General features: G+C 27.5%; 1 protein-coding gene across 1 annotated transcript in view; it reads left to right on the top strand.

Moving 5' to 3' along the window:
* Positions 1-12,945, top strand: part of LOC108771070 (uncharacterized) — a 34,807-nt gene that overhangs the window by 1,917 nt on the left and 19,945 nt on the right. The gene's annotated exons all lie outside the window — the stretch shown is intronic.

Below are 12,945 nucleotides of genomic sequence, written 5' to 3'. Positions count from 1 at the left end.
ATTTTATAAATAAAGATATATCCTATTCTGTAAAGAAAACTAATTTATGAAACTATAAACATTTAAAATGACATAATATTATCAATAATACAGTCACTATTATTTTAATTACGCAATTTGCAAAAGAACACCGTAAGAATTTTTTTCTCGGATTTATAGAATTGGTTTTTAGCTGATTTGGTATAGAAATAAGCAACAAATATATGAATTATGAGTTTGTACTTCTTTAATTAGCTAAACAGATCATGATTTTATTAGTATTAATAAAGTGCTATTAATAACAATAGTTAGTTTCTGAGAAATAAGGGGGTCACCTTATTTCTCAGAAACTCTTTAGGAGACCTATGTCAGTATCGGCGACTTTCCTCTAAAGTAAACAGTTTTATTTTTGTTAGCTACTATATTAATTAACGATTATTAAATTTGATCAACCGTATATTTGCGTATCGAACCAATTGATACTCTTAAATAAAAAAAAATTGATTGAGTCAAGTTTTCTTTAATTTAAACGTACACACAGAGAAATAGTAATAATTACTCTATGCAAGTAATAATTATTTATTTCAAAAATTCATATAATATATTCGTAAATCTATCATAAGTTCATCAGAAGCATTAAATTTATTCAAATTATATTCTGAATCCTAGTAAATTCAATACTTCAATCAACTTTATTAAATTAAAACACATTTGATTTGCTTATTATATGAAAACTTCATTCTTTCAATCAATTTTATATGTGACTCATAATATTCTTCAAAAAAAATAAATTCTTGTTTTGAATATATAATAATGAGTTTTTTAAGTTTCGTAATAAGTATATATTAAGATTATTATCAAGAAAATATTCTTTGTTAAAGATAACCATTACTTAAAAGAAAGAAAATAAATTGAGTAATCACTTATTTTAGCAGTAGATTGATATTTTTCTGTGTGTAAAACCTTCAGTAAGACAAAAGCTAGAAATAACGTAAGATCGAAGAAAAAGATACAGTCATTCATTAACGTAATTTTCGAAAAGTAAGATATATCGGCGGAATTCTTTTAGAATAAAGTAATGACAATGACTTTAATTTAGAAAGGAGAAAGAAAAAAAGAGAACGTAATTACCGAGAATGATCGCGAAACGTATTATCTGGTATTATGGCTGTCTCGAGCGGCGGCAAAATCGAGATACATTTTTAACATTGCTGCTTTTAACATCGGGTACTTTGCGACATTATCCCTACAGGAACCATACGCGTGCACATTACCTCGTTGGCAATCAACCAGAAGCGAAAAATCACGATTTGTTCCTGCAGTTGTGCTTAATAAGCGGCGTTTTTATCACGCTTAACACTACTTATTTGAAAAATGTGACACAGAAAAGTCATCGCGGTACGTAAAATGTAATGTCGGGTCATACGGATCATTTACCTATTATAAAATATCATATCGTAAAATATCTCATAAAATGTTAAAATTGTATAAAACAATGTTAGAAAATAAATTATTATTGATATTAAAAACTAGTATTAATAGAAACTAGTATAACGTTTCTTTATATTAATAGTTCAAGAGGATAAAATTTGATAATATATCTTTTTAAAATTTGCCTCTAAATTTCTTCCGTTTCTGACATTTGCAAAAATATGTAATGGATTTAGTGTGTAATATAAAATTTCAATTTTTTTATTTAAAACTACGAAAACAAACTAAATTATATAAATAAATAATACAATTCAACGCAGATGCGCGCGTGCAAATATAATCGTCTCAATCAATCAATGGCGAATTTTAAAATATATCTCAGTTTTCGCGAAAAACACAGCAAAAATAATCCAATGAGATCTAACGGAATTTGTGTCAATGAATGGGCCAACTGTAATGATCTTTCGTTATAAGAAATTTTGCGCATAGAAATGACGACACATGGTCTTTCCTTCGTCTTTACATTGGCCCAGATATCCCGCGAAACGGAAGCTATCACATCACGACATAAGGGGCGAAATTGCGGTATCGCAAACGACGATGGTTGCAAAAACTGGTATACTAACGTGCCGCTTTATGGTCACACCAAAGGAATTCTCTGTTGCGAGATAACACGAGTGAATTTGACGAATGCATAATCGTTAGTTACATGAATATGGAGATTCATGCAAAATGTGTCAAGCAATTAAAAAAGAACATGCAGAGAATATTCTGACAAATTACCTGAAAATCTTGAAACAAAAAATACATATTTATCCCTAAGCTATATTTTTACTAAGCTGTAAATATATTTTACAAGAGTTTGAAAAAATAAGTTTTCATTTCTATATCCGTACAATATATAAATTGGAAAAGATAGCTTTTGAAATAAATTCGAAACATATGAGATTCATCAAATTCAAATAGAAAAAGTTTGCGATTTTTTTAATCGGAATGAATTAAGCTACTAGAAAACTGACGTCATCAAAGCGGATTTGTATCAGAGCGTTGATCCTGTTCTCGTTTGAGACAAGCCGCGAGAAAGTGCTCTTTGCACACGTACACGTATGTGAATGTGCAGACCTTGGCGTGCACATTGGTTCTCTCTTTAGATAGTCCAGTCATTCCTATTTAATTATTCGTCTAATTGCTTCCCTTGTCATACTCATGAGATCGATTGCAAAGAACACAAGCAGAGCCATAAAATTAAATGCGATAAGATTTTTATGCGTAAAAAATATATAGATTATAAAAATATGTGTTGACTAGTGTTGAAATGTGTATTGATCGGAAAAATGATTAATGTGAGTTATTAACTGATACGATTTGTATCAGTTATCAAACGTTTTGTAACAATTATATAACAAATATTATTTTCATCAAATGCATCAATATTACAATGAACTTTAAAGAAATGCATTATTGTCAGTTATAGACAATGAGGAAATAACGAATACTAATGAGTACTTTATATTCGTTTTACTCTGGTCCCGAGAAAGAATGTCAGACATCAGGTGATGAATTGACGCATATGATAAGATCCATGAATTTCAGATGAGAGCAAAAAATCTGAAAATGCGTGAAGAGAGCGACAGATCAATTTTTTGTTGACGTACTTAAATACCTGCTTCGAACACATCTCTTAAAGACATTGGCCTAGAGTAATAAAGTTCCATCATCGTCAAAAACCTGTCGCCTGCCTTTTATATGATCCATTTACATGTTACTTCATTTGTAATTATTGCTCATTCGTTACTACTGTTACGCAAATATTTTGTTTTTTGCTAAAATTCAATTCACATTTTTTTAATTTCTCATGAAAATTAATCTCTGACATTATAATTTATAATAAAATAAATATTTACAGCTAATAATTTAACGCTTAATTAGCAATCTTTTGTTAAAACATATTTTCGGATTTCCTTGAGATTCACGCATTAAGTATTTATATATTTCCAATTTATTTCGTAATTACTATAATCTCGTAGAACCTATATTTAAAAAAAAAATTAAATTAAAAATTTCTTAATAGTTTCAAAACAGAGATACTTTTTATTAATAGTGCAAATCACAATAAATTAATCCAAATAAATTTAAAGCTAGTATAAACAATTATTGTGAATATGAAACAAATATTCAATATAAATTATAAAAGAAAATACTTCAAAATTTGAATTTTTTATCAGCAAAATAAAAATTTAAAGCATTGAAAATTTGCCACCGACAAACCAAAGTATACCATTGAAAACTACTTGTGACGGAACTAATTGCATTTCAATGAGATTCAATATTACAGCTTGATGCGCGGCAAATTCAGATTTAATTCGTAATAAAGCATTTGTTACAAACACCACCATATATCCTTTTTTGAAAGGTAATGCATATGATTTTGCCAACTATATAGAACCAATTTATATTTATAAGAAATTGTATTTCAAACTTTTGCACAATTCATCGTATATTACGCACGAATATTTGACAAGCGCATTTTCGGTTCTTCTAATTTTTTCCTAAAATTTTTTATAAATTTTCTAAATTTATATCGTGCAGAGCGAAAATAAAGATTCATCATATTTACTGCAATTCCCTTATTGCTTAAAAGAATAAAGCAGTGTCGTTCTCTGCAATTTTTTATATATGCCGATAAAAATATAGAAACATTAATACATAAAAAATACAATAAAATTTTATAATTGTTTTCAAATACATAGGAATAAAAGATACAAGAGCAAAAATGAAAAGTAGGAAATAAAATAGCGCATAATTAGATACAAACATGAAATATATATATCTAATATGTAAAATTATTTCGAAAATCTTGCGAAAGCTTCTAAACGTGCAAATATTATATAAATTTGAAGCGTTTTTTTAATATCTCATTCAATGTACATCTTATATAATTAGAACATTTAAGAAATTTGTAATATTAAAATGGATAATTAAATATTTTAATATTTAAAATAAAAAATTATAATTCGTACATAAATGCTTATTTAATTTTAAAGTATTTAAATAATCTACTGCAGTTTCCATATCCTGAAAGACACGTGATAAAAATTCCCGGGCTTAAAAAGTTTTTTCAACTCCCCGTAGTGGATGCTTTCAACGCGCTAAGTCGACATGAAGTCCATCAAGATAAAGTCTAAAATGCCTATTGTTGGACAGATACGTTTCTCTTTAAAAAAAATGAGAAAAAAGGGAAAGATTCTCTCTATTTCAGTTTCACTTAAGGGTTATATTATTATCAAAAATTTCTTTCATTAGATTTCAATTAGCATGCTATTATATCCACAATATTGCAGAATTTAACGGACGGAAGAGTATATTCACGTATTAAAAATTTATCGACTTTTGTCATCAGAAATATTTCTTATGATTTAAAGAGAATTTTTCAGAACAAATGTAATTATTTTTTGTGTAAAGATTAATGAAATAAGTAATATGTATCAACAAAATATATTAATTAAATAAAAATATTTGATAAACACATTATCCGTGATATACATATAACATTTGATCAATACACATGTGCATAAATATCGTGGGATTAAACTCAATATTTGGAAAATTAATAATTATGATTCATTTATTGGTACTTCTAGTTCTCTCTAAGAGATTCTAAATATTAAGTATTAAATTAATAATCCATCTGAAAATGGAATACATACTGTGCTTTCGGTTTGTAAGCACCCTTGATAAGAAGATGTGCTGGTGACATTGGTGTCCCCTCCCCAGAAAAAATCTTTACCGCAATAATCATAAGTTTACTGCAGTATATATGTAACATTTTTAATATTTAAGTATTGTATTTTTCTTACTTAATATACAAGGTGTTCCCAAATTAAATGTTAAAACTTTGGAAGCGTGTAAAAGATTAACAAACTAAGGAAAAAGAGTTCTTTAGAAATTTGTTCGTTTGTTTCGTTTTCTTAGTTTATCGATCTCTTATACTCTTCCGAAATTTTGACATTTAATTTGGGGACATCTTGTATAGTACAATTTAATATCTTTAAAACTATAAGATTATATAAAAATATATTTAAAATTTTTATATATAATATTATACGTTTTCTCAAAAATTAAATATAAAAACTATAAGTATGAATAAAGAGAATCTAATGTACTAAAAATTTATTATAGTGCTATATATATAATTTGAGTACTACAAATAAATCACACGTAACTCACAAATATATAAAATATAATTTGAAAAAAACAAATAAACAATTCGCATCTTTGAAATATAAATGTAGAAACTTTAGTCACAAGCGATTTTTTAACCCACAAATTGGACCTCGTAAAATAATGAAATTACGACCTACGCAAAAATACCGCCGAACATAAACGAAACACGCACGAAAATGTGTCTTCTTAGCGTTGCGTACGAGATACACCAAAACATTTTTTATATTAAGAAATAAAATAACCAGTAAAATAATAAAAAAAATCGAAGTAATAAAATAATAAAACCCGAAATATAATAAAACGCGTTAATCTATATTTACAAAATTTCTTGTACGGAAAAGTATAAAAAAAACTTAAAATAAATGATAGAACAAAATTGTATTAAAAAAACTTTTCTAATAAAAATAATTCTCTCTATTAAAAAAAATATAAATTTTATATAAATTATTAGATAAAGTGCAATTTAAACATCAGGTTAACAACATCACTAACAATGTTATGCTCTCTTTTAAGAAACATTAATAAAATTAATATATCTATAAAAATTGTGCACAATAAACTAGCGTATAACTTGCAAAAACTAAACTGATATTTCATCAATCATCTTTTCCATCTTATGCAACGCGTACATTCGCATTCAAAGACAAAGAGGTATCTCGTTGTCGGTAAAATATAATGGTTTGCAAACATCCTTGATGTTTATCATGTCCTTTCGCTTGAGCTCTTTAAAAAAAGGATTAAACATTATTACTGCTTCATCAATAACTCACTGCTTGTATACGCAACATTCGAGTAGCCACGAGATAAATATATATTACTGTATTATATAAATAATTACATGATATGTATATATGTAATTTTAAGCCGAAATTAATTAATATTAATAAATTTTGACAGATTTGAATTTTGCTTGATAAGTATCTGCTTATCAATTCTTATCAATATCTTATCATTTCTTTTCATTTATTTATTTATTATCACAAGAGGGATGAAGAAAGTTTTTTCAATTAAACAACAATTTAAATTACATTTTTCGTTTTCCTGTACGGATTAACTCGAAAATATAATCGAGACGATCTTCGATACGAAAATGCAAGACTACTCCAACGTCTAAGGAGATTCGGTTATCTCTGGAAATCTCTTTCTCGGTGGACATCGTTACCGCAATTGTAATCGAGAAACGCTTTACGGTTTCCGTAAGACGTCGCCCGAAATTGTCCACTGCGACTCGAGACGAGCTCCGTAAAAAAGACGTCGACCTTTCGTACTTTTTGTTTTCTCTTTCCTGTTTTCCCTTTCTCTCTCTACGTGCGCCCGTTTGTCTATCTGTCGCGAATATTCTTAATACTGAAAATGCGTACCAGACGTGTACCATTGCGCGTAAATTGCATCTGTAAATCCTTCGGTTTGCAATAAATTTAACGACTTGCACGTTGCCTGCCAAAAAATATTGTTCCCGGATGAATACGTTAGTCGTGAATGTCGACATTCGTCACTTTTACATGCAACGCGAAAGAATTTCACATAAGCTTCTTATTAACGTTATTATTACTTTAAATGTTATTATTGATTTGATATCGTCAAATGTATTTAAAATATCGTCAATAAATTTCATTATTTAAATGAAAGTAATCTTTTATTATATGTATCTATAATATATTTATAATATATATATTTATACATTTTTCTTAAATACTATTTTCCTAAACACATTTTACAATAGTTTTTAAGATTTTGTAGTAATCTTACGACACGAATATTGGAGAATGGGTATAAAGAAATATGACATTCTTTACAATTTGCTCTTATTTATAACACCTTAATTACGCCCGTAGTGACTGTGAGCGTAGCTGCAATTATCGTGTAATTGATTTTAAACTAATTGTACGCGCGCACCCATTCAAACCATTTCACACAATCTAATTGAATTTAGAAGTAGAATTTAATTTTTTCACTTATATTGCCAACACTAATTCATTGATGATGACTATCGCCGCTTGCCATTATTATAACGACTACTGAATATCTGCGAATTATGTTTCAGTTATCTGGATATTGCGCTTTGAATATATCTTTTCTATGCATATTCTCTTCAGTTGTCTTAGATTCGCATCTAGACAGTTTAATAATGAATCTTTAACATTTCACGGAAACGATCTGTTTCTTCGCAGAACTAATGAGAATTTATTAGTCGCACGAAAATATATCCGTCAGTGCTACGAATCAACGTTACATCGAAGTCAATTTTTTCTATAGTCATATTTATTTGAAATATATTCGAAATAAATTATCCGTGAATGTTAAACAAGGGAAGAAGAAAAGAAACAAAGAAGAGTGAAAAAGTCATTAAAACTTTTACGAGATTTGAGTAAGAATATGACACGAAGAATTTAACGAATTGCTGAAAAGTAAAGAAATGTTAGACGACGTAATATCGAATTTATTTTAAATTTGATTTTTATCTGACACTATGTTACAAAGTTTCTGTTTCTCAACTCTGATAGGGTAATTGTCCCAATCACTGTGCCTGTCCCTATTAATGTGCTTTTGTATTTCAATAAGTTATAAAGAAAACCAGCACAAATAAATAAGAAAAAATATTTTTTTTCTTAAGTTAAATTATTAATGCATACGATACCAAAAATAATATTTTATTTTTTGAGTATTAACATATTTTAAATATTTTTCGAAAGATATGAGGAATTTATGTGAATCTCTCCAGTAATTAATACGCACCGTAAGATTTTAAGCTTGTCCCTATTAAGGGGCCTGGATTGAAGCTGAGAATGTTGTGTTATGAGTATACTTTAAAATAAATATAATTGAAGTAATGATTTATGTAATATTAACATAAACAATTAACTTAAATTTATTACCTGTTTTAGTAATTATATGTTAAAATGAGTCAAATGTGGATAGGCACACAATAAATTGGGAACACATTAATAGGGCCATCACCGCTTAGAGGACTTACTAATAGGGACAAAAACATGTTTTCTATTTTTGTCAAAAGCATTATAAAGTATTAACATTTTTTAGATTAAAGAAATATTATAAGAAAATGAAATAGTTGAAAAACCGATATTGATTGCAAACAGATAAAATTAAAGCTGCAATATTTAATAATTAATTCAGTAATAAGCAAATTGGCTAAAAGGCACATTAATAGAGACAGTTACGCTATGCATGATAATTCTTATATATTTATACTGTGCAAAAATATAAGATTTAAAAAATTTTCATCACACTCCACAGATTTGGAGAAATGAAAAACTTTATTTTTGAAAAAAAAACTCTAAAAAGTTTTACAAAAAATCATTGCTTCTTGAAAATAAAAAATCAATCAAAATTTGTTCCACTGTATAATTAACGACTGCATCAAACATTTGAACATTATAGCTGTTACTGCAGAAATAAATCATTACAGTAAACGAGTTGTGTTTAAATATTATTCTGCATTTAGACAAGAGAGATAAAAAGTTTTTCATAATTAATTCTGTTATATAACTTTTTTAAAATAAAAAATTTTTTTTAATAAAAAATTCTATTAGGCCACAAATATATAGATAATTCTAAAACAACTAAATAGTATTCAAGAAAGATTTTGTACGAAAAGGCTGCTTCATATGTGATGACATATATATAATAAATATAATTAATATTGCTATATTTTGAACTTTGCATCTTTCGTGCAGTGTGTTACGGACGGAAAAGAATAAAGTAAAATTGAAATAAATTTTAATAAATAAAATAAATCTTAAAAAGTTGTTTTAATTTATAATTTATTTGTGTTCGAATTTAAGTTTAACTTTGTACCAAAAAAATCTACCAGGTACCTACAGTATACAGTATGTTTCTTACATCGATCGACAATACAATATTGCAGTCACGTACGAGGATCTAATTTCTATCGACTACGAAATACGTTTTCGTACAAAATTAATTATTTATTGTATTTCATTACATTCTCCGATAAAAAATTCAATTATTCTAATTGATTCTACATAAAATCGATTTCATAGGTAAGGGAAAAAGAGATAAGATGACGAATTGCTAACTTTTTTAAGCCAATAATAGATGATGAATTGATACTAAATTCGTTAAAGGTTTTGTGTATAGTAATAAATAATCTCTTGTAAATAGAGCTGAGATTGTAGTTTGATTTTAATCTGTTCATAAAAGTGGATAATACAATGTTTCAGCTGCACTCACATGTAATTTTTTAGTATTTGTTTATAAGGAATGAATGATAGCAAAGATAATAAATTTTCACTTTTTTAATTATAAACATATTAGTCGAAATTTCTAACAAAATCTCTCAATAAGATAATGTCAGCTCGTCTCTTTGTACTTATTGTTAGCTGGTAAAGACGCAATAATCGAAAGTTAATTTAAAATAATGGATTGCGTACAATTGTTGCGGTAATAAACAGAATAATTATAAATAGTGACTTATAAATTCATTACAACAGTGTAAGTAGACATTTTTCTCACTAATAAAACGTATAAGAATAAATTCAAAATACGACCAGGCAGTAACAAGTGAACGAGCTTGAGCGCAACAAGTCGATCACGATATTTGTGAGATAATAATAGTTGTTCTGACACAGATTATATATATACACTCTCTCTCTCTCTCTCTCTCTCTCTCTCTCTCTCTCTCTCTCTCTCTCTCTCCATGTACTTATAGACAATTTGTCCATAACAACTCCCGTTAAAATTCCTGAAAAGCAGTTTTTTTAAATACGATGCAATGTCGATTTTGATAAAAAGCATAAGATAATGAAAACTTTTCTCTGTATCCCGATAAATCTAAATGAAATTGAGTCTCATATGATAAATATACTCAATGTGCATAGCAATCATAAATAATTATAAAATATAAATATGCATGCGTAATGAGTTAAAATAGTTTCAGATTTGTTATAAACATTTTTTTAATATTTAATATGATTAAATATTATTTCTATAATTGCCGCAACATATGCGCATATTTGAAATATTTATTTTTATTCTTACAATATTTGAAATTATTTTAAAAATTTAGGATTATGAAATTTTTTATAATTAATGTTATTATACTAATTTATTTCTTTAAGATATTTATAAGCGAATTTATAACTGAATTTATATATTATAATGACTTTATCAGAAAATATCAGTATTTAATATTGAGGTTACCGTGAAATAATTTTTTGCACCAATGACCATATCTTTCGAGGGTCCCAGCGGGCTCTTCGTCATCTGAGTGAATAAACCCAAACCTTCTGTCAGAGGCATCGCCTGTTCTAGAGAGAGAAAGATAACCAAGAAAATGCGCTAAAAAAGCGTTCCACTATTCGCAAGTGTAAAGATATGCGTGTAAAAAGGAACGGAGATCATACTTTATTATTCTGTCACTGACAGAAATCAGGAACTTATCATGCCGATGCCAACGCTTTTCATTTTTCTAAAGTAATTAGAATTTTATAAAATGAAGTCATTATATTTTATATTTCACGAAGTAAACTCATGACTGATCCAGTTAGAATTTATTTACAGCAAATTTCTCGTATTATAAACTATTTGTACATATTTAGTATGACATGATTATGTAATACGTTAAAATAAAATTATTATGAATTGTTAATATTATTCTGATAAAATAATAGTTTTACATATAAGAATATACATTTATTTTATTAGAGTATATAATCAATAATAACCCTTTTATAAAATACAATGTACATATTATATAATAAATTTCAACTTTCTGAATGCAAGATTATCTAAATCAGATAATTTTGTTTCAAAATATATTTTGGGAGGAAACTGCCTTGCCAACCACGGATTTGTACGCAATCATTTGACAGAATATACTTTGGTTACAAGTAATGAAATGAAAATACCTTCACACGGTAGTGCTCATGACGTTTTTAATTTAAGAAGACCTTATCGCTCAAATAGTTTCAAATTTAATACAATTTATTTTAACAAAACTTTAAAAAACAGAATTTTAAATACAAAGGAGTTTAAAATATTGATAAAAAACAATAAAAATTACGCTTTATTGAGGAAATATTATAACTTCAAGTCATTTAACTATCAAAATATTTCATTAATATTTTCATTTTTTTATCCCAACCGTCAGACAAAATAAAATATTGAACTCTGCGAAAAATAATTGATTAATTTTTGAATGAATTTACTTTAATAAATCAAATGTGATCTATCGTAGCACGCCAACTATTCTCTGTGATCCTTCCATTCGTGATAACGAATCTGTGTGATTTTTCATGTCGCGAGGTTTAATCAACGACGACAAAAGTAGACCACCCGGAGACATTTGACCCGGAGGCGTTTGACCACTGGATATAAAGGCATAAATATATCCTATAAATCCTAAAGGAGCAAATGATTCTGAGTGAACACTTTCTTCATCCCTTCATATTAGTATCATTGTTCCATTGTCTGATGAAATACAGATAGCTTTTAATATTAGCGTTTGATTATTCCACTTTCATTATCCGTCTCACCAATTTCATTAATGAAATGATTAGCTTACTGAATAGCTTTCAAAAAAGCAATTATGCATTTAATAGTATAATATTATGATATTAATAGTGTAATATTAATTAACTGCTTAAAAATTAGAGACATGACTGGAAAGAAAGTCAGGCTCGTGCCTGTATATGAGCTTTATACCAAATATTGTCTAAAACTTTTTACACTTGATTATAATAAAAAATTGATATTACAAGCTTCATGAAATTTAAATAATAAACATTAAATTTATTAGTATTTCAACTTTCCGGTTCTGGCCTTTAAATTAAACACATGTCCAGTTTAGGTATATAAACTTTCCCAAATTAATATATTTATTTTTCTCTTATTTACTCTAACTATAAGTATAATAGCTTTAAAAAGTTTATATATAGGTATAAGTTACCTTGTGCATAAAATTTTATACGTTTTTATTATAATGATATAAAAATTAAATATTTTTTCTCGAGAAATTTTTGATACAATATTAACACGATATTATTCACATAATTGCTGATTTTAAGAGAAAGTAATTACCAAAAAACTTTGTCAACCCTTAATCAATATATTGCGCGTCTCAATGAATCATATTGACCTTTCGATTCGTTACACACATTGATCGAGAACAGGCAGTTTGATAAACGGACGACGAAATCCGAAAGCTGTTCACTACTCGAGCTATCTCCTTCTCCTTATGCGGTAAAGAGAAGTGCTTAATAATTCAATAGCAATCTAATTCGCTAAGTGACTTATGTTCCTTCTTTTGAGGGTTAGAATCATCCTCTCGCC

This window comes from Trachymyrmex cornetzi, unplaced genomic scaffold (genome assembly GCF_001594075.2).
Source record: "Trachymyrmex cornetzi isolate Tcor2-1 unplaced genomic scaffold, Tcor1.1 scaffold1388, whole genome shotgun sequence".
Taxonomy (NCBI): Eukaryota; Metazoa; Arthropoda; class Insecta; order Hymenoptera; family Formicidae; genus Trachymyrmex; species Trachymyrmex cornetzi.
This window is presented reverse-complemented; position numbering and strand designations above follow the sequence as displayed.